Consider the following 21,890-nt stretch of genomic DNA (forward strand, 5'->3'; position numbering starts at 1 on the left):
ACAGGGTAGAGAAATAGTGCAGATGGCTTGCTCATACACTGGAGTCTCTATATCTAGAATAACTGCTGTGCAACTAAATAAGCTTCCTGTGTTTCCACACCCTTTGTTGGGTTTTGTTCCTTGCAGCTGAGAGCATTCTTAACTATTTCTCACTATTGAAGGACAAGGTCTAAATGTTGTGGAGAGTACTTAGTGAAAGTGGAGACTCAAGCCCCATGGCAGATGAATTCCTAAGTCCTATATTACACACAAAACAGAGAAGCCATGGCCAGAAAACTGGTCTGTAGAGAGTGAGGAGCCTAGAGCAGCCAGTCCATGTGACCCAGGCATTCAGGGCAAGTAGAAGGGACAAGGAACCAGGACTGGTCCCAGCCCAGCTCCAAGGACTCAAGCTGAGTCCCATGGACAAGATCATCTGTCACTTCTGTACACACCACAGTATGATGTTGGCATTCTGCCACCTTAGAAGCTCCAGGGACATATCTCCTCAGACAAAGTGACATTTGCTGATGATGTCCCCTCAGGTCATGGGATGCATCATGGAGCAAGGCCCAAGAGTGGGATCCATACTCTGGTATCCTGACCAGACCCCAGAGACTGAAGCCAGCTCCTCCCCAGGTCCTGATCATGTCTGATGTGATACCCTTATAGAAGTGGGCTGGAGATGACAAGTGCTCAGTGGTCATGGTTGGACCCAACAAAGGTGAGATGGGAGAGGGACAGGGCCAAGCACATATGGCCTCATATGAGCACAAACAAGGCAGCCCCTGGGGATGCAGAGACATTTAGAGAGAGGTGGGACAATCCACAAGGGGTTGAGTCGGGCACGAAGACAGACGAGCATTCTCATTATGACATTAACAGCTTCCATTTTTATCTAAGCCTGGTGACACTTGAGGACATGTGGATTACAGAGGTCCTTTGTGGATCAAAAGGTCAGCCCTCAGCACATGTGGGGGATGGGGACATGTTTGTCTTTGGGGTCTTCCCAGTTGTCTTGCCCATATTTTCTCTTCCTTCTCAGAGCAACTTCCATTCTGCCTAGAGGCCAACAGTGTCCTGGAGCTGGGTAGGGGACCTCTCCAGACTGAGGGGGCCCTCACCTCCTCCTAACTAGATGCTATTTTTCCCTTTTGGCCTTGCCCCATAAATCTCAACTCCATCCCAATAATCTAATAATGGGACTAGCCATGAACCATCCCTTCACTCCCAAAGGAGAGCGCTAGTTATAGTCGTCCATGAGTTATGGAGAGGCTCTCAGAACCTATCTATTCATGTCTGGGTGCGTCCAGGGCATCTCAGACCCCTCTAACCCTGCACAGCTCCCCTGATGAGCTGCCCATGGCATGGCTAAAGCAGAGAAGTGCCCAGAATGTGCACAGAGCAGCTGGATTCGACTCCCAGGCAATGAGACCTGTTGCCCCTCTGTTCTCTGGAAGGCACTTGAAATCTACAGAACTCAGTTACTGGTCACTTGGGCAATTTGAGCCTGGCTACCAAGGGAAGAAAGCCAAACACTCCCTGGTGCCCCTGTTGCTCATCCTGACATCCACATGTATCATTAATTTAATGGCTATTTTCACCGTCTAGATATTTGGCCCATAAAGAGAACTGAATTAGCTCCATTATTGATTCTCCTGGTAGAGTGGGCCTAGTAAGGTGACCGGCTTTCCTGCCCATGAGAGAGGTAATAGTCAGGAATAGAGCAGAGGCCAAAGTTATTTTGAATTAAGTACTAATGGATAGGATTTCTATAGCTATTTTTTAATACCTGTACAATTTGATGAAAATCAGACACAAGAGGAACTCAATTTTGTTTTTCATTAATATTCACTTTGTTAACACGAACAGATGATTTCTGGGAGCTCTCTTTGCCCTTTTAATTTGTCTCCCTATAATGTGGCGGAGATATCCTCCATTATTAAACTGATTAGCAAGTGGCACGAATCTTTTCTTGTCGATTTCTTCATTATTTCTTATGCAGAACAATGTGTTTAAATTTTGTGAACCAGAAGGCTGGGGATGGGAGTGATGAGGGGGAGGGGGAGAGCTGGGATTTTGAAAACCCAAAAAAGTACTAAATAACAACAGCAAACCTGTCATGAAGCAACACACTTTTAATTCTTTAATGGAAGGATATTGCACAGATTACATATGGTAATATACATTCTTGAGGATTCAAGGACCACGTAGACCTGACCATCCCATCCAAAATAGGGCAGGTCCTGAGCTGCTGTCTACAGAGGAAGGAAACATAACTCTCTATAACCCCCCTTACAAGTATGCATTTAAATGCTTGAATATTTCTTGAGATGGACACCTCACTATCTCATAGGGCAGCCATGACCAATTTAGGATATTCTGTGCTTAATCCTGGATTGAAGGGAATGGAAGCCACCTTCTTCCTCAAGGTGACCCAACAGCACAGGCAGAGTTTTTTTGGAAACAGGAAGCTTCATTTCCCCATGAAACACCTAGAGCCCTAAGTCCACAGGGTGGCAGGGTTCGGAGAATGGGAGCAGAAGCACCTTAAGTATCTCTCAAGTAACTTAGACTGGTTTAATTCACCATATTCTCAAAGTCCTTTCACCAAGAGCATTTCATATACTAGGCAAAGGATCATGTTAGCTAAAGAGAGGGTGCATTATTACCAAGTTGTTTTTTTTTTTAATTTTAAAAAAGAAATAGGAAAAGCAAAAGAAAAGAAATGAAAAATAAACCTTGAGACTTCTGAGGAAACTAAAACAAAGTAGCTAAACAACTTGTCCCAAGGTTGCCTGCCATAGCTGGTGAGGATGAGACTCCCGGTCTAGTCTCATCCTCGTCTAAGATGAGACTAGATCTTGGGTCCTTGGGTTCCACATGTTCTAAATAGAAATACTAGTTTTTGTAGGGCACCTGAGAAGAAGGCATTGTCCCAGGACCTGACACAAGATTTGGTCACATAGAGCATTGCGACAGCAGAGCCAGAGGCACCAATGGCTAATTCACTCCTTACTTTGTGGGGATCTCTGTGCATTCTCTATGCAAAATTCGATGCCAGATCAACCCGTATTCTTTGAAAATATGATACTGCATCAGCCAGCTCAGACAGCTCCTCATTTTCCTTTGTCTAAAGAAAATTTTAAACATTTTTGGCCTGATAAAACAAATAATCCAAGATCTGGCCAAAATCTATCCTTATAACGTCATTACTCATTTCTCCTGCAAAACTACTTTTAGTATAAAAGCCTCAGTGTCTCCTCTACAGTCCCAAAAAGTCCCAGGCTCATTCTCAGATTCTTCTCGTTGCTATATTACTCATCTTAGTTCATGCTGGTTTAAGCACAAAGAGACGTTCCTGATGTGCATAGATGAAAAAACGAAAAGTATTTGGTATCTGGCATGGCTACATCTAGAGTCTCAAACAACATTTTCAGGCTTTGCATCCCCCCGTATCCTTGGCTCTAGTTCTCTCTGCACTGGCTTTACCCTCCTGAAGCTTTTCCTTCATTAGTGGAAAGATGACAATCGGGAATATTAGGCTGTTGAAGAAAATGAAAAGACTACTTTGAAAAGGTACGTGCATCTGTGTGTCATTTGCAACATTATTTACAGGAACAAAGATATGGGAACAACCTAAGTGTCCCCGTGGAATGGAAAAATGGATAAGGAAGATGTGATCCAGATAGATAGCTATGATATAGATATTATTCTATATGCTAAATATTCTATAGACACAGATATAGTGTTCCATTGTATATGTAGATATAGATAAATATAGACTATATATAAGTATATATAGATTATAACTAAAATTCTGGACAGAAAAAATGGAACAATAATCTTATATCTGTACCTATACCTAATCTATATCTATACACAAGAGAATACTATTCAGCTATAAGAAAATAACAAAATCTTGACATTTGCAACAACATAGCGTTATGCTAAGTGAGATAAGCCAGACACAGAAAGATAAATACCATATGATCTCACTTATATGTGGAATCTTCAAAACAAACAAACAAACAAACAAACACCAAACCAAGTTCATAGATAGAGAGAACAGATTGGTAGTTGCCAAAGGGAGGGTAGGGTGGGTAAATGGGTGAAGGAAGGAAAAAAAAAATACTATGCTGTCGACTTATAAGCTTAACTAATGCAAGAAATAAATCTTCTCTTTCTCAATTGTTCTAGAATTAAAGGATCTGATTAGGTAGGTTTGGGTCATGTAGCCATCCCCACACCAATCTTTATGACAAAGAAGATGAATATGCCAATTTTCAACCTCATGGAAATACAAGAATCGAACGTATGGGAGGGATAGGTAAGACTGATGTAACCGGGGGGAGGGGGTGGGGTGGGGAATACTGCTAGAAACCTACAAACAAGAGTATCTAATAGCCCTACTCCTTCTCTGTGTCAATAAATCTTGCCTAATCATTAAGTAGGACAGAACTTGAGTCCCATTCATCTTACACAATTTAATACCTGTATAACCCAGTCTCCTAAGTTTTCTTCCTTTACTGAGTGTCTAGAAGACATCTTCTGACAATCATAGAATAAAAGAATGTCAACACAGGAAGAATCCTTAGATATACTTCTAAGTATATATTTCTTAATAATATTTTAAAAAAATGAGTTCCTGCAATAGGACCAGTACTGGTTAAGGATTTAGGACAAATAAATAATGAAGTATAGACTTTATGACCTCCAACTGAGAGATCTTGCTACCATGATTCATTTAAGAGTCAGCTAAGTCAGCTCACTATATTTGTACTTTAGTCACTGTCCCACATCTACAGATCGGATCTAGACTTCCTGAACTGGCAGTTGGCGGGCAGATAAAAGACCTTAAAATAAAATATAGTGAGGTTAACACTCTAGTTCGGTCACTTAGTACTACTGGGTTTTAAGGGGAAACAAAACAAAAGGAAATAAGACAAAATTACCTTCTGAAAGATCAGTTTTCTCCATGACAAAATAGGAATAAGAATAAGCTACTGGGTTTCTAGTTCCGGTTAACATGGGGTAAGCGTACTCCACCCTGTCTCTCTCACTGCCTCTCACCAAAACTGTACAGAATGGACAGAGCAGTGGTCCTAAGATTCCAAAAGGAAAAAAACAGCAAGGAATTGGAGAAGGGAAACAGATACCAAAATGCCACCAAAACAGCAGTGAGCCTCCTTTGTTTCCCTCCTCCACTTGGGTTTCTCCCAGCTGAACTCAAAGTCAGTCCAAAATCTGGAAATGTGTACCAGGTACCATCAGGAAAAAGGCCCAAGATAAGTCTTCTGTTTATGACCAAAAAAAAAAAAAAAAAAAACATAAAAGTGACCCTACAGAGACAGTGAAGAAAAATTTCTACTTTTTATTTAATGTGTTTTATTTTTGTTTGTTCATTCTCTTCTGCTCCAGCCACAAGGCAATCCTCCCATGAGAGAGTAACAGCAGTGTCTGATAAGATGCGAAGACTGCAAAGGAGAGAAATACTTCTTCTCTGACCAGAGGAGCTGTGGTCCCCAAAGCATGAGGATTATCCATCTTCTCCTTTGACTCGGGACGTAGATGCAGTTGCAGGAAAAAACATGAGAGCAGGAAAACTAGTCAAAAGTCCAGGAAGGAAAGTATTTGAGAGTGGAAAAGTGTTTAAGAGATTATGTAGAGGAAAATGCTCAAGAAGGTGTTTTTATAAAGTTGTGTATGAACTTCTGGGCTTGCATGCAAATCGCATATGCATGGATCTGACCTTAAGCAACATACCCAAATCTCTGGGAACTACAGTACAGAGGTAATATATTACCCCCTGGGTTTCAGACTGGACATTAGGTGACACACATGAAGACCAGGTCTGAATAGCCAAATTATTAGCTTTAAAAATAGAATTTTACATTGGAACCAAGAACCCACAGACTGTGGTCTTTGTCTTGAAGGAAACTGGTTTGACTTACTTCTGAAACAAAACAAAACAAAAATGAACATTATTCAGAAGAGTCAAGCAAGATCCAGCATCTAGAATAATCTTCAAAATGTCCAAGATGTATTCCAAAAATACTTAGCATATGAAGAATCAAGAAAATTTCTATTTTACTCAATGAAAAGATAATCAACAGACCCCAAACCTGAGATGATACAGTGTTCCATAGATGGAACTTTGAAGACATGAGTTTAAAGCAGCTATTATGGGGCATCTGAGTGACTCAGTCAGTTAAGCATCCGACTTCAGCTCAGGTCATGATCTCATAGTTTGTGGATTTGAGCCCCATCTCACGCTCTGCACTAACAGCTCAGAGTCTGGAGCCTGCTTCGGATTCTGTGTCTCCCTCTTTCTCTCTGCCCCTCCCCCATCTGTTCTCTCTCTCTCTCTCTCTCTCTCTCTCAAAAATAAATAAATAGACTTAAAAAAATAAAGCACCTATTATAACCATGTTCCAATAAATAAGGAAAACACTCTTGAAATAAATAGAAAGCAATAATGTCTCAGAAATAGAATAGAAATAGAAGATACACAAAAGAATAAAATAAAAATTTTACAACTGCAAAACAATGACAGCATTTAAAAAATTCATTGTGGGGCACCTGGGTGGCGCAGTCAGTTAAGCGTCCGACTTCAGCCAGGTCACGATCTCACGGTCCGTGAGTTCGAGCCCCGCGTCAGGCTCTGGGCTGATGGCTCGAAGCCTGGAGCCTGTTTCCGATTCTGTGTCTCCCTCTCTCTCTGTCCCTCCCCCGTTCATGCTCTGTCTCTCTCTGTCCCAAAAATAAAATAAACGTTGAAAAAAAAATTAAAAAAAAAAATTCATTGTATTAGCTTAATAGCCAGGAGATGACATAAGAAAGAGTTCCTGAACTTAAAAGTAGATTCAAAAAAATTATCCAATCTGAATAACAGAGAAAGAAATGAACAGAGACTGAGGAACCAGTGGAAAAATACCAAAGGTCCAATATTTGTATCATTAAATTTCCACAGAAGAAATTAGTATATGAAAGAAAGAAAGCTGATAGAGAAAGAGAGAGAGAGAGAGAGAGAGAGAGAGAGAGAGAGAGAGATGATACATGATGGCTGAAAACTTCCCAAATTTGATGAAATGCATAAATTTACAAGTTCAAGTAACTCATGAGACTCAAAAGGATAAAGTCAAAGAAATCCATGGCCAGAGACATCATTATTAAACTTGAAAATTGAAAGCAAAGAAAAAATATTTAAAGCACTCATATATATATAATAAAAATAATTATTTGAATGGCTGCTGAATAATCATCAAAAGCCATGGAGACCAGAAGTGGTGCAATGCTCTTAAGGGGCTGAAAAAGATAACTCTTAACCTACAATTCTGTATCCAGTGGAAATAATTCTTTGAGAATAAAGTAAAGATGAAATAAAGACATTCTCAGATTAAGTAAATCTAGGAGAATTATAACCACACTAAACCTGATCTAGGAGAAATGCTAAAGAAAGTATTTCAAGAAGAAGGGAAATAATACCAGGGGAAATTCAGAACATCATAAATAAAGGAAGAGTAATAGAAATGGTAAATAGCTGGGTAAACATAATAGACTATTTTTCTCTTCTTAAGTGCCTTATAATATACATAAAAGTTGAAAGTAGAATGTATAACATTGTCCAATGGCATTTCTAATGTAAGTAAATGTAATACATATAAAAACAACAACATAAATGAGGGAAGGTAAAAGTTGCAAATTGTAAATAAACTGTGAGAATTTAAGTATGTAGATGACGATCCTTACAGCTATCACTAAACAGAACTATAAAATGTATGGAGTCAAAAATAAATAGTTAATTGTGTCATTTGTTTTTTGTTGTTGAGTTGTATGAGTTTATTATATATTCTGGATACTAGACACTTATAAGACCAAGATATACAATTTAAAAATTTCCCCTTCTGTAAGTTGATTTTTCACTTTCTTCATAATACCTTTCTAAAACTTTATCTTTTTTCAATGGCCTCAATATCCCCACAAACAGATTATAAACACCAAGCTCAGGTGCACCAGAGTGGTCACTGCCATAAGTTCCCTTTCTTGTTCTTCCCTGACTTAGTAACATTCTAACACACCAATGAAATCCCTCATGCTTTTTGTGTTTGCATATTCCACCCTAACCCCAATAAAGGCACCCGCCCATGGCCCCTAGCCCTTCTTCTTGATTCCCCATCTGCTTCGTTCAACCTGCTCCCCGGGAGTTCCTCTCATATGGCCCCTGAGTGGCATGGCATGCTTCCCTCTTGTAGGACCTGTGAGTATAATAAATCTCTTTCACTTTTGTATGTCCACCCCCCATGGTGTATGACATGCCCACAACTAGCTGATTATCAAAAGAAACAAAAACAAACAAGCAAAAAACCATTGTAAGTAGCATAATTATTCCTTACAACATATTTGGATGCACAAAAGGTTTTAACTTTGATAGAGTCCAATGTATTTATTTTTTTCTTTGGTTGCTTACTTTTTTTGTTAATGTTTATTTATTTTTGAGAGAAATGGAGAGAGAGAGAGAGAGAGAGAGAGAGAGAGAGAGAGACTGAGCATGAATGAGGGAGGTGTAGAGAGAGAGGGAGACACAGAATCTGAAGCAGACTCCAGGCTCTGAGTTGTCAGCACAGAGCCCTACAAGGGGCTCGAGCTCACCAACCCTGAGATCATGACCTGAGCCAAAGTCAGATGTTTAACCAACTGAGCCACCCAGATGCCCCTGGTTGCTCATGTTTTTAGTGTCATATTTAAGAATCCATTACCAGGGTGCCTGGGTGACTCAGTTGGTCAAGCATCCAACTCTTGATTTTGGCTCAGGTCATGATCTCAATGTTTCACGGGCTCAAGCCCCACATCAGGCTCTGCACACTGACCACTAGGAGCCTGCTTGGAATTTATTCTCTCCCTCTCTCTCTGCCTCTCCCCTGCTCGTACTCTGCCTCTCTCAAAATGAAAAAATAAATAAATAAAAATAAAAGGATTACCAAATCCAAGGTAATGAAGATTTATCCCTATGTTTTCTTCTGTTTTATATTTCTAGCTATTATATTTAGGTCATTGATCCATTTGGTTTTAATTTTTTTTTTTTATTTATGGCATGAAGGGCAGGTCCAGTTTCATTGTATAGTGAATACCCAGTTGTCCAGGCACCATTTATTCAAGAGACCATTCTCTCCCCACTAAATGATCTAGGTATCCTTGTCAAAAACCAACAGGCCATAAAAATATGGGTTTATTTCTGGACCCTAAACGATATTCTATTCTCCATACATTTGTCCTTATGCCAACAACACACTGTTTTAATTACTTACATATATTTTTCACTTCAATTTTTAAAATGTAAGAAAATAAATAAACAAGTAAAAGGGAAATAGCAATGCATCTTCAAATATCCAAAAGAAGGACAGAGAAAAGTGAAAAAATATTAAGAAATATCAGTTCTTCTCAAACTTTCCCAAAAATATTGAAGAGTAAAGACCATTTCCTATCTCATTCTATGAGGTGAGCATTACTTCAATACTAAAGCTAGACAAAGATGATGCAAGAAACTACAGATCAAGAATAATGATAAAAAATTCTTCAACAAAATACTAGCATATTGAATTTAGCAGCATAGTAAAATCACTAAGTGTGACTTACTCCTGGAATGCAAAGATGGCTCAAAATACATAAATCAATCAATGGAATACAAAGCATTAATAGAAAAAAGAAAGACAAATTACAGAGAACCATCTCAATTGATTCAGAAAAAGCATTTGATAAATTGCAATACCTTTTCATGATAAAAACATTCAACATAATAATAATAGAAGAAGACTTCTCCTGTATAATAAAGGCCATATATGAAAAACCTGTAGCTAACATCATACTCAATGGTGAAAGACTGGAAGTTTTCCCTTAAGGTCAAAATCAAGGATGACAGCTTTTACCATTTCTATTAATGTACTGCAAATCCTAACCAGAACATTTGAGTAAAAAACAAATAAAGAAAACATTCAAATTAGAAAAGAAGAAGTAAAATTATGTATTCAAAACTGACATAATCTTACATGTAGAAAATTCTAAATGTTCCACAAGAAAATCTATGAAAATGAAGATATAAATTCATCAAAGTTGCAAGATACAAAATCTAACCCCCAAGTCAGTTGTATTTCTATACACTAATAACCATCCCCAAAGGAAATTAAGAAAACATTTCTATTTACAATAGCACTCAAAAAAATAAAATACTTAGTAATAAATTTAACCAAAGAGACAAAAGACATATATTGAAAACGACAAAACATTTCTGAGAGAAATTAAAGAAGACATAAATGATGTAAAGATATCTTGTGTTCATGATTTGTGAGACTCACTACATTAGGATAATAGTACTGCCCAAGGGTATCTACAGATTCAGTGCAATCCCTCTCACAATCCTAATGATGTTTTTTTGCAAGAATAGAAAAACTCATCTTAAAATTAATTTGGAATCCCAAGGGACCCCAAGTAGCCAAAACAATCTTGAAAAAGAACAAAGGTGGAGGACTCACACTTCTGATTTCAAAACTGACTATAAAACTGCAGTAATGAGTGCAGTGTGGTATTGGCATAAGGGCAGACATACAGACCAATGGAACTGAACAGAGCACGGAAATGAACTCTTATATAAGATAAAATCATTCTTGACAACAATATGAAGACCATTCAATGGAAAAAAGACAGTCTTTTCAACAAATGGTCCTGGGAAAATTGGATATCCACATACCAAAAAATAAAGCTTTATTTTGTGCTGCATATAAACATTGACACAAAATAAATCAAGATCTAAACAAAAGAGCTAAAACTATGTAAATTCTGCCAAAAAATGGCATTGCATTTGGCAGTAATTTCTTAGATATGATACCAAATATATAGGCAAAAAATAGATCATTTGGACTTCAGCAAAATTAAAAACACTTGTGCATCTAAGAACATTATTAAGATATTAAAAAGACAAACCACAGAGTGGAAGAAAATATTTCAGATCATATATCTGATAAGAGTAATAATCAGGATATAAAAAGAACTCCTGTAGGACAATAATAACAAAACAAAACAATTTTTTTTAAAAAAACAAAGGACTTGAATAGACATTTTTCCCAAAGAAGATACACAAATGGTCAATAAGTGCATGAATTCATAGGTGGAATTTAAGAAACAAAACAAATGAACACAGAGGGGGAAAAGGGGAGAGAGACAAACCACAAAACAGACTCTTAATTATAGAGAACAACCTGATGGTTACTGGAGGGGAGAAGGGTGAGGGGTTGGGTTCAAGGAGGGCCCTTATTGTGATGAGCATTGGGTGTTGTATGTAAGGGATGAATCATTAAATTCTATACCTGAAACTAATATTACACTGTATGTTAACTACCTGGAATTCAAATAAAAACTTGGAGAAAAAAAAAGATGCACAATATAATTTATTAAGGGAATACAAATCAAAACCACAATGAGACACAACTTCATACTAATCAGGATAGCTATTAAAAAAAAAACAAAACAAGTGTTGTCAAGGATATGGACAAATTAGAACCCTTCTGTATTGTTGGTGGGAACGTAAATTGGTGCAGCTTTGGTGGAAATGGTTTGCCATTACTCAAAGAAGTTAAACACAGAATTATCTTATGACCCAGCAATTCCATTTCTAGGTCTACACCCCAAAGAACTGAAAGCAAGGATTCAAACAGGTACTAGTACACCAAGTTTCATAGCAGAATTATTTATAATAGCCAAATGTGGAAACAACTCAAATGTCTCTCAACGGAAGAATGAACAAACAAAATATTGGATATATGCACTAGAGATTATTCAACTTTAAAAAGAAATGGGATTCTGATACATTCAATAACACGGTCGAACCTAAACATAAGTAAAACTTATGTAACCTTATGTAATTTTACTTACGAACCTAAGTAAAATTAGCCAGATTCAAAGTAGCAAGTGTTGTATGATTTCACTTATCTGAGATACTTACAATACACAAATTCAAGAGACAAAGAACCTAAGTAAAATTAGCCAGATTCAAAGTAGCAAATATTGTGTGATTTCACTTATCCGAGGTATTTACAATACACAAATTCAAGAGACAAAAAGTACAATAATGGTCACCATGGCCCGGGGTAGGGAGAAATGAAAAGTTATTGTTTAATGGGTACAAAGTTACTGTTCGGAGTGATGAAGAAGCTTTGGAAATTGATAGGGGTGATGGCTACACAACACTGAATGCTCTCAATACCAGTAGATTATACACTTAAAAATGGTTAAAATTGTAAACTTTTGTTGTGCATTTTACTATGATAAAAATAATACTAAAAAACTACATATACACTTTTTAAAAACTTAAACAAACAAAAATACATGAGTTAGAAGACAGAGACTATCAGATGGATTTTTAAAAGGCCCAACTGCATGGTACCAACAAAAACTCACTGTAAATATGTTGATATTGGATGATTAAAGTAAAATAATGGAAAGCAATGTATCACGGAAACACTAAGCAAAAGAAACTTGGAATGCTTATATTAATATCAGACAAAGTGAAAAAGGAAAACAAAATCAGAGCAAGAAAAGTTATCAGAAATAAAGAGGGTCGATACAAATAGTAGAAAGGTCTATTCACTAAAAAGTCATAGCAATCATAAATATGTATGCATCTAACTCTATAGCCTTAAAATACATGAAGCAAAACTGATTGAACTGAAAAAGGAAACAGGCTAATTCACAATCATCCTTGAAAACTTCAATACATCTCTCCTCGTTAAAGATACAACAAATAGAATATCATCAAGGAGACAGAAGAACTGAAAACCATCAACCACCTGGATCTACTTAACATTTATATAGCATTTACCACAACAACAGCAGAATGTATATTCTTTGCAAGTTTACAGGGAACAATCAGCAGCATAGGCCATATCTTGGGTCACATAACAAATTTAAAAGAATTGCAGTCATGTTCTTTGACCATACTATCATGGTTCTTTGTATCCAAAACAACAGACATAGCTTTCAACCAAAAATTACAATCATTCTGAAAAACAAACAAACAAAAGACCAAACAAATAGAAACATAATCTAACATGGTGAAACAAGAATCAGAACGACACTTAAATTTGGCAGAAATTTTGGAAGTAATCAGTGTGGGAATTTTAAATAAGTGATTAATATGTTAAGGACGCAAATGGAAAAAAAAATGGACAATATGAAAGAAGAGACAGATAATGTAAACAGAGAAATGGAAGCTAAGAAAAACAAATCTAAAGGAAACACTGGAAAACAAAAACAGGGAACAGATGAAAACTGATAGACACATCAGTAGACTAGATAAAACCAAAGAGATAACAGTGAACTTGGAGATACACCAATAGAAACTTCCAAAACTAAATTGAAAAAAGAAAAATACAAGAATGAAAAGGATTGAATGGGATTTCCAAGAACTGGAGGACAAAGGATACAACATAAATGCTGAGGGAATACTAGAAGGAAAAGAGAGGGGCGGGAAGGAAGAAATATCCGAAATAATAATGGTTGAGGATTTTCCAAAGTTAACGACCTACACCAGACTGCAGATCCAGGAAGCTCAGAGAACACCAAGTAGGATAAATACCAAATACTACACCAAGCCATATCACATTCAAACTGCATAAAATCAATGACAAAGACAAAATCTTGAAAAAAATCCAGAGGGGACAAAAACAGCTTATTTGCAGAGGAGAAAAAGATAAGAATTACATCAGGCTTCTCTTCAGAAACCAAGCAAGCAAGAGATGAGTGGAATATTTAAAGAGTTGAAAAAAAAAAAAAACAATCATCAACCTAGATTCTCTATCCAATGAAATTATCCTTCAGGGGCGCCTGGGTGGCTCAGTCGGTTGAGTGACCGACTTCGGCTCAGGTCATGATCTCACAGTTTGTGGGTTCGAGCCCCGCGTCGGGCTCTGTGCTGACAGCTCGGAACCTGGAGCCTGCTTCTGATTCTGGGTCTCCCTTTCTCTCTGCCCCTCCCCCTCTCATGCTTTGTCTCTCTCTGTCTCAGAAATAAACAAACATTTAAAAAAAAAAAAGAAATTATCCTTCAAAAGTGATGGAGAAATAAAGACTTTCTATGAATATATATATATATATGTATATATATATATATATATATGAAATTTGTCACCAGTAGGAATTTGTCACTTGCAGGGAATGTTAAAGGAAATTCTTGAGAGAAAATGAAATAATATAGGTTGCAAACTCAGATTTGCATTAAGAAAGGAAGATAGATGATGATAGATAGATAGATGATAGATAGATATAGAGATTTAATGTTTGTTTGTTTTTATTTTGAGAGAGAGAGAGAGACAGAGAGCAGGAAAGGGGCAGAGAGAGGGAGACACAGAATTGGAAGCAAGCTCTGGGCTCTGAGCTGTCAGCACAGAGCCTGACGAGGGTCTCAAAACCATGAACCAGGAGATCAGGACCTAAGCCAAAGTCAGACACTTAACTTACTGAGCCCCTCTGGGGTACCCCAAGAAAGAAAGATATATAAGCAGGTGAAGGGGAATGGGAGGTACAGGCTTCCAGTTCTGGAACGAATAAGTCACAGGGATGAAAGGCACAGCATAGGGAGTACAGTCAATGGCAATTTAGTAGTGTTGCGTGATGACAGATTACCGGTAGTTACACTTGTGGGGAGCACAGCAGACCATACAAAATTGTTGAATCACTATGTTGTACACCTGCAACTAATGTAACGTTGTGTGTTAACTACGCTTCAAAAAAGAGAGAGAGAGAAAGAAAGAGATTTAGAAAAGAAATGAATGAAAATAAAATGAAATATTTTATATTTATTATTCTTATTTGGTCCAACAGATAATTCCTTGTTCCAAATAATAATAGCAACAATGTATTCAGGGAGCATAATTTAGGGATAAGGAAAATGAATGGCAGGAGTGCCCCAAGGGATCTGAGGTAAGAATTGGGAATACTTGTAGGGTACTTGCACTAAACATGAAGCTTAGTGTTATTTGAAAGTGGACTTGCATGAATTGTAAAAATATCCTGCAAACCCTAGGGCAACCACTTTTAAAAATTTAAATGGAAATAGGGGCACCTGCGTGGTGCAGTCAGTTAAGCGTCTGACTTCAGCTCAGGTCATGATCTCATCATTCATGAGTTCGAGCCCCGCGTCGGGCTCTGTGCTGACAGCTCAGAGCCTGGAGCCTGCTTCGGACTCTGTGTCTCCCTTGCTCTCTGCCCCTCCCTGGCTCACTCTTGCTCTCTCTCAAAAGTAAATAAACATTTAAATTTTTTTTTAAAAAAGAAAGAAATATAATTAATATCCTGAAGAAAGAAGAAAAAATAGAATGATATAAAATGCTCAACAAACGCCAGAGAAGGCAGGGGAAAAAGAGTGGAAGACAAGAAAAAGAAACAGAGAACAAGGACAGTGAATTTTAAAAATTACAAATATAGTAATCCAACTTTATCGATAATCTTTTAAAATGTGAGTGGTGTAATATGCCAATTAAAAGACAGAAATTATCACAGCGGGTTAAAAAAAGCAAGGCCCAACTATGTGTTGTCTGTACGTGACCCATTTTAAATACAAAGCCACAGTTAGATTAAATGTAAAAGAATGGAGAAAAATATACCATACTAACACTAATCAAAAGAAAGTTGGAGTGGCTATATTAATTTCAGACGACTGAAGATGACTTAAGAGCAAGGAATATGATCAGGGATAAAGACAGACATTACATAATAATAGGGGGTCAATTTCCCAAAAAGGCATAGCCATTCTTAATGTGCATGCACCTAGTAACAGAACATCAAAACATGTGAGACAAAAACTAATAGAACTACAAAGAGAAATAGACAAATCCAGTATTATAGTTGGAGACTTTAACATCCCTCTACCAGTAATTGACAGATCCAGCAGGCACAAAATCAGTAAGGATATAGTTAAACATACAGCACCATCAATCAACTGGACCTAATTGACTTTTATAGAATACTTCATCCAACAATGGCAGTTCAATCCAACAACACATTCTTCTCAAGCACACATGGAACATTCATTAAGATAGAACACATTCTAGGTCATAAAACATACTTTAACAAATTTGAAAGAAGAGATATCATACAGAGGATAGTCTCCAGCCATAATGGAATTAGGCTAGAAATCAATAACAGAGAGCTAGAAAATCCCAAAATATTTGGAGATTAAACACACTTCTAAATAATATGTGAGTCAAAGAAGTCTCAAGAGAAATTTTAAAATATTTTGAACTGAAAGACAATAAAAATGCAATCTATTAAAATTTATGGGATGCAGTAAAGCAGTAATTATAGGGAAATTTATAATAGTGAATGCATATATTAGAAAAGAAGAAAGATCTAAAATCAATAATTTAACCTTCTACCACAGGAAAACTAGAAACTGAAGAGCAAATTAAATCCATAGTAAGCAGAAGAAAAGAAATAATACAGATCAGAAAATAAATAAGTAAAATTGAAATTAGGGAAACAATAGAGAAAATCAATAAAACCAAAAGTAGGTTCTTTGAAAATATCAATAAAATTGAAAAACAGCTAGCCAGGCTTACCAAGAAGAAAAGAGTGAAGATAAAAATTGCTAACATCAGAAATGAAAAAGGGGCCATCACTACTGACCCATGAACATTAAAAAGATAATAAAGAGTTATTATAAATAATTCTTTGTCCACAAATTTGCTAATTTAGGGGAAATGGACCAACTCCTTGAAAGATAGAATCTACTAGCCCTCCCACCAGGAAAAATTGATAATCTTTATAGGCCTATGTTTATTAGACAAATTGAATCGGTAATTAATAAATTTCCAAAACAGAAAGCACCAGGTCCAGATAGTTTCACAGGTAAATTATGTTCGACCCTTAAGGATGAAATTATACCAATTCTGTAGAATCTGCTCCAGAATGTAGAAGCAGAGGAAACAATTCTTAAGTCATCCAATGAGGCCAGTATTACCTCACATCAGAACCAAAGACACAACAAGAAAGATAAACTTCAGACCAACATCTTTTATAAACATAGATGCAAAAATCCTCAACAAAACATTAGCAAATCAAATCCAACAATTTACAAAAAGAATTATACACTATGACCACGTGGAATTTATTCCAAATATGTAAGGCCAGTTAAGCATTCAATAATCAATTAGTATGATTCATCATATCAGTAAGCCAAAGAAGAAAAATAATATAATCATATGAGCAGATGCATAAAAATCATTTGACAAACTTCAGCATCTATTTATGATAAAATCTTTCAACAAACTAGGAACAGAGTGGATATTTCTCAATGTGGTAAAGAATAGCTACAAAGACCCTATAGCTAACATCATAGTGAAGGGTGAGAAACTAGCTACTTTCCCTTTTTGACCAAGAACAAGGCAAGGGTCCCTCTTATCATTGCAAACATCATTCTGAAAATCCTACCTAATTCAATAAGGGGAGAAAATTGCTTTCCTCTATATCAGCAATGAATGAGTGAAATTTGAAATTTAAAATATAACACCATTTACATTAGGACAAAAAAATAAATATCTAAGTATAAATCTAACAAAATATGTACAATATCCATATGAAGAAAACTACCTAGCTCTGATTAAAAAAATCAAAGATCTGAATAAATATAAATATATCTGATATCCCATGCTTATGGATAGGAAGATTTAATATTGTTAAGATATCAGTTCTTCTTAACTCGATCCATAGATACAATGAAATACCAATCAAAACCTCAACATGTTACTTTGTGGATATCAACTAATGCATTTCAAAGTTTATTTGGAAACGCAAAAGACCCAGAATAGTTAACAATTTATTGAAGAAGAATAAAGTCAAAGGGCTGACAGCACCCAAGTCCAAGTCTTGCTATAAAGCTACAGTAATCAAGATAATATGGTATTGGCAAAAGATAGACAAATGGATTAATGGAACATGAATAGACCTATACAAATATAGTCATCTGTTCTTTCATGAAGAAGCAAAGACAATCACATGGAAAAAAGATAGTGTTCAACAAATTATCCTGGATCAAGTGTACATCCCATGTCAAAAAAAAAAAAATCTATTCACTGAACTTATGCTTTCACAAGAATTAACTCAAAATGTATCACAGACCTAAATGTAAAATACAAAGCAATAAAACTCTTAGAAGATAACACAAGAGAAAATCTAAGTGACCTTAGGTTTGGCAATGAAATTTTAGATGCATCAGAATCACGATCCATGAAAGAAAAGATTGATGTCAGACTTGATTTAAATGGAAAACTTCTTCTCTGTGACAGACACTGTTGAGAGAATAAAAAGACAAGCCAGGGGCTGAGGAAAAATATTTGCAAACACATATGTGATAAAGGACTTGTATCCAAAATATACAAAGAACTCTTACAAGTCTATCATAAGAAAGGAAATAACCCCCTTAAAAAGTGAACAAAATATCTGAACAGACACCTGACCAAAGGAGATATACAGATGGCAAATACGCATATGAAAAGATGCTTAACATCACGTGTCATTAGGAGATTACAGATGAAAACAATGTGCTACCACTCCACACCTATTAGAATGGCTACAATCCAAAACACTTTCAACACCAGAGGTGTTGGTGTTAAGCAACTGGTGAGAATGTAGAGCAACCCTCATTCATTGCTGGTGGGAATTCAAAATGGCACAACCACTTTGGAAGACAATTTGACAGTTTCTTACAGAGCTAAACACAATCTTACAATAAGGTCCAGGAATTGTGCTTCTAGGTATCCACCCAATGGGTTGAAAGCATATGTCCACACTTCATGTGAAAATCTGCACATAAATGTCTATAGCAGCTTTAGTCATAATTGACCAAAAAATGGAAGGAACCAAAATGTCCTTCAATAAGTGAATTGATAAACAGTGGTACATCCATAATGGAATACTACTTAGTGATAGAAAGAAATGACCTATCAAGCCATCAAGAAACATAGAGAAAACTCAGATTCATGTAAGTAAAAGAAGCCAGTCTGGAAAGAGGAGATATTGTATGATTCCAACTATTGACATTTTGTAAAAGATAAAACCACAGAGACAGCAAAAAGATCAGTTGTTGTCAGGAGTTGGAGGGGAAAGTGGGAGTGGTGAGAAGATGAACAGGTAGAATACAAGGTCTCTTTAGGACAGTAAATTTATTTTACTGATACTTTAATGATACATGATAGATACATGACTTTATGCAATTGGAAAAACCTGAACAGCACAAAGGAATGAATCCTAATGTAAACTGTGGACTTTAGCTAATAACAATGTATCAATTTTGGTTCAACAATTATAACAAATGTATCACACCAATGCAAGATATCAATAAGCAGGGAAACTATGGGGAGAGAAACTTGAGAACTCCGCACTTTCTGTTAAATTTTTCTGTAGGCATAAAAGTGCTCTAGAAATTTCTATTAAAAATGATATGGATCAAGGAAGAAATGTCAAGGAAATTTAGATAATATTTTGAACTGAATGAAAAGGCAAAGGCAGCATATAAAAATTGTGGCATGCCCTTAAATCAGTGCTTAGAGAAAAATTTATGATTCAAAGTTTGCCTTAACTTTGATAGGGGCGCCTGGGTGGCTCAGTCAGTGGAGCGTCCGACTTCGGCTCGGGTCATGATCTCGCAGTTTGTGAGTTCGAGCCTCGCATCGGGCTCTGTGCTGACAGCTCAGAGCCTGGAGCCTGCTTCCAATTCTGTGTCTCCCTCTCTCTCTGTCCTTGCTCCGCTCATGCTCTGTCTCTCTCTCTGTCAAAAAAAAAAAAAATTACAAAAAAGAAAGGAAGATCTCAAATCAACAATCTAGGCTTCTACATTAAGATACTAGAAAAAGGGTAAAATAAACCCCAAGCAAGCTGAAGGAAGGAAATAGTTAAGAGAAATAAAAGAAAATTAAAATAAAAATCGATAGAGAAAAGGCAGTAAAACAAAAGTTGATTCTTTGAGAAGATAAAAAGAAAATATAAAAATTTAGCCAGACTGACAAGAAAAAAAGAAGGCAACATATATTATAAACAGCAGAGATGACAAGATGGAGGCTATGGATAGACACCAAAGATATTAAAAGCTGAATAAAGGAATACTATGGAAAAACCTTATGTACATAAGTTCAACAACTTAGGCTAAATGAGCCAATTCCTTGAGAACCATAAACAACCAAAATCTATCCAAGAAGAAATATATAACCTGAATAGTCTTATAACTAGTAAGGACATCGAACTGGTAGTTTAAAAAGCAGAAGTTCTGAAAAAGAAAACTCCAGGCTCAGATGGTTTTAACAAATATTTAAAGAAACAACACCAATTCTACATAATCTCTTCCTGAAAATAGGAGGATGTTCCAACTAATGAGGTCAGAATTGTTGTGATACCAAAACCAGACATAAACAGTACAAAAAGGGAAAACTACAGACCAATATCCCCTGTGAACCTAGATGCAGAAGTCTCCAACATAATATTAGCAAATTAAATACAGCAATATATAAAAATAATAGTATATCATGTCCAAGTGGGATTTATCCTGGGGGAGTAGGGCTGTTTCAATGTTTGAAAACCAATCAGTGTAATACACCATATTAACAGTCCAAAAACGAACACCACATGAACAAATAAATTTATGCAGAGGAAGAATTTTACAAAATTCAACATCCATTTATATTTTTAAAAAAGTAAATCAGAAATAGGATGTAAATTCCTCAACCTGATGAAAACCAGTTAGAGGACATGTACAAAAGCATAGCTAACATCATGCTTCCTAGAGAGAGACTGAATGTTTCCCAAGATAGGGAACAAAACAAGGATATTTATTTCAGTCATCCAACTTAACATCTTACTGGATGTGTTAGCCAATGCCATAAGGCAAGAAAAGGAAATAGAAAACATACAGATTGAAAAGGAAGAAATAAAATTGTCCTTACCCGTAGAACACATGATTGTCCACTTAGAAAATCCCAACGAATATATACAGATATTTCTAGAAATAATAAGTGAGATTATCAAGGTCACAAGCTAAAAGATCAAAATAAAAATATAAATCCCATCTCTAACACTGGCGATGAAGAATTGGAAACTGAGATTTTAAAACCAATATAATTCATAATAGCTTCAAAGATGAAATAAAGAAACTGGAATTAAAATGAAAGCTTAAAAAAATGAAATACTGAGATCTAAATGTAACGAAATATTTTTAGTACCTGTGTGTTGAAAATTTGTATATGGTAATAAAATCAGTCAAAGATGACTTTGGTAAACATTTATCAACATTATCTGATTTAAAAACTTACTGTAGTGGCATAGTAATCATGGCAATGCATTACTGGTTGGGGGATAGACACAGAGATCAATGGAAGTGAATAGTTTACAAAACCAGACCTGCACACATATGGTCAAGGGCAAGGGCAAGTCAGTGGAGAAAGGACAAGTGTGCCAAGGGTGAGCTGTCAGAGGCAGGGACTCTAGACAAGTCACAGACCTCCTGGGACGCATTTGTGACTGTGGTTACCGTGCACTGAGCTCGGAGTAGCTAAGTGAGCTGTCTGCATTCCGACAGCCAGAAAGGGATAGAGTTTCCATTCCAACAAGATCACTCAGGTCCCCAGATGAGTATCCACTTATGTAACATTCTAATCATCAATTTCTACATCTCAGACAATGGGGATAATACATACCTTGAAGGGTGGCTGCAAGGATTCTATAAGAGAGTGTATTTTAAGTGCTTATCAGAGTGTCTGGCAGGACACAGCCAATGAAAGCCATAGTTATGTTTCTGGTGAGATTATTCGTGGAAAATGGGGGGCCCTGGGGGGCCTGAGTGGCTCAGCCTTCAAGCGTCTGATTCAATTTCAGCT

Source organism: Panthera tigris, chromosome E2 (genome assembly GCF_018350195.1).
Source record: "Panthera tigris isolate Pti1 chromosome E2, P.tigris_Pti1_mat1.1, whole genome shotgun sequence".
NCBI classification, from domain to species: domain Eukaryota; kingdom Metazoa; phylum Chordata; class Mammalia; order Carnivora; family Felidae; genus Panthera; species Panthera tigris.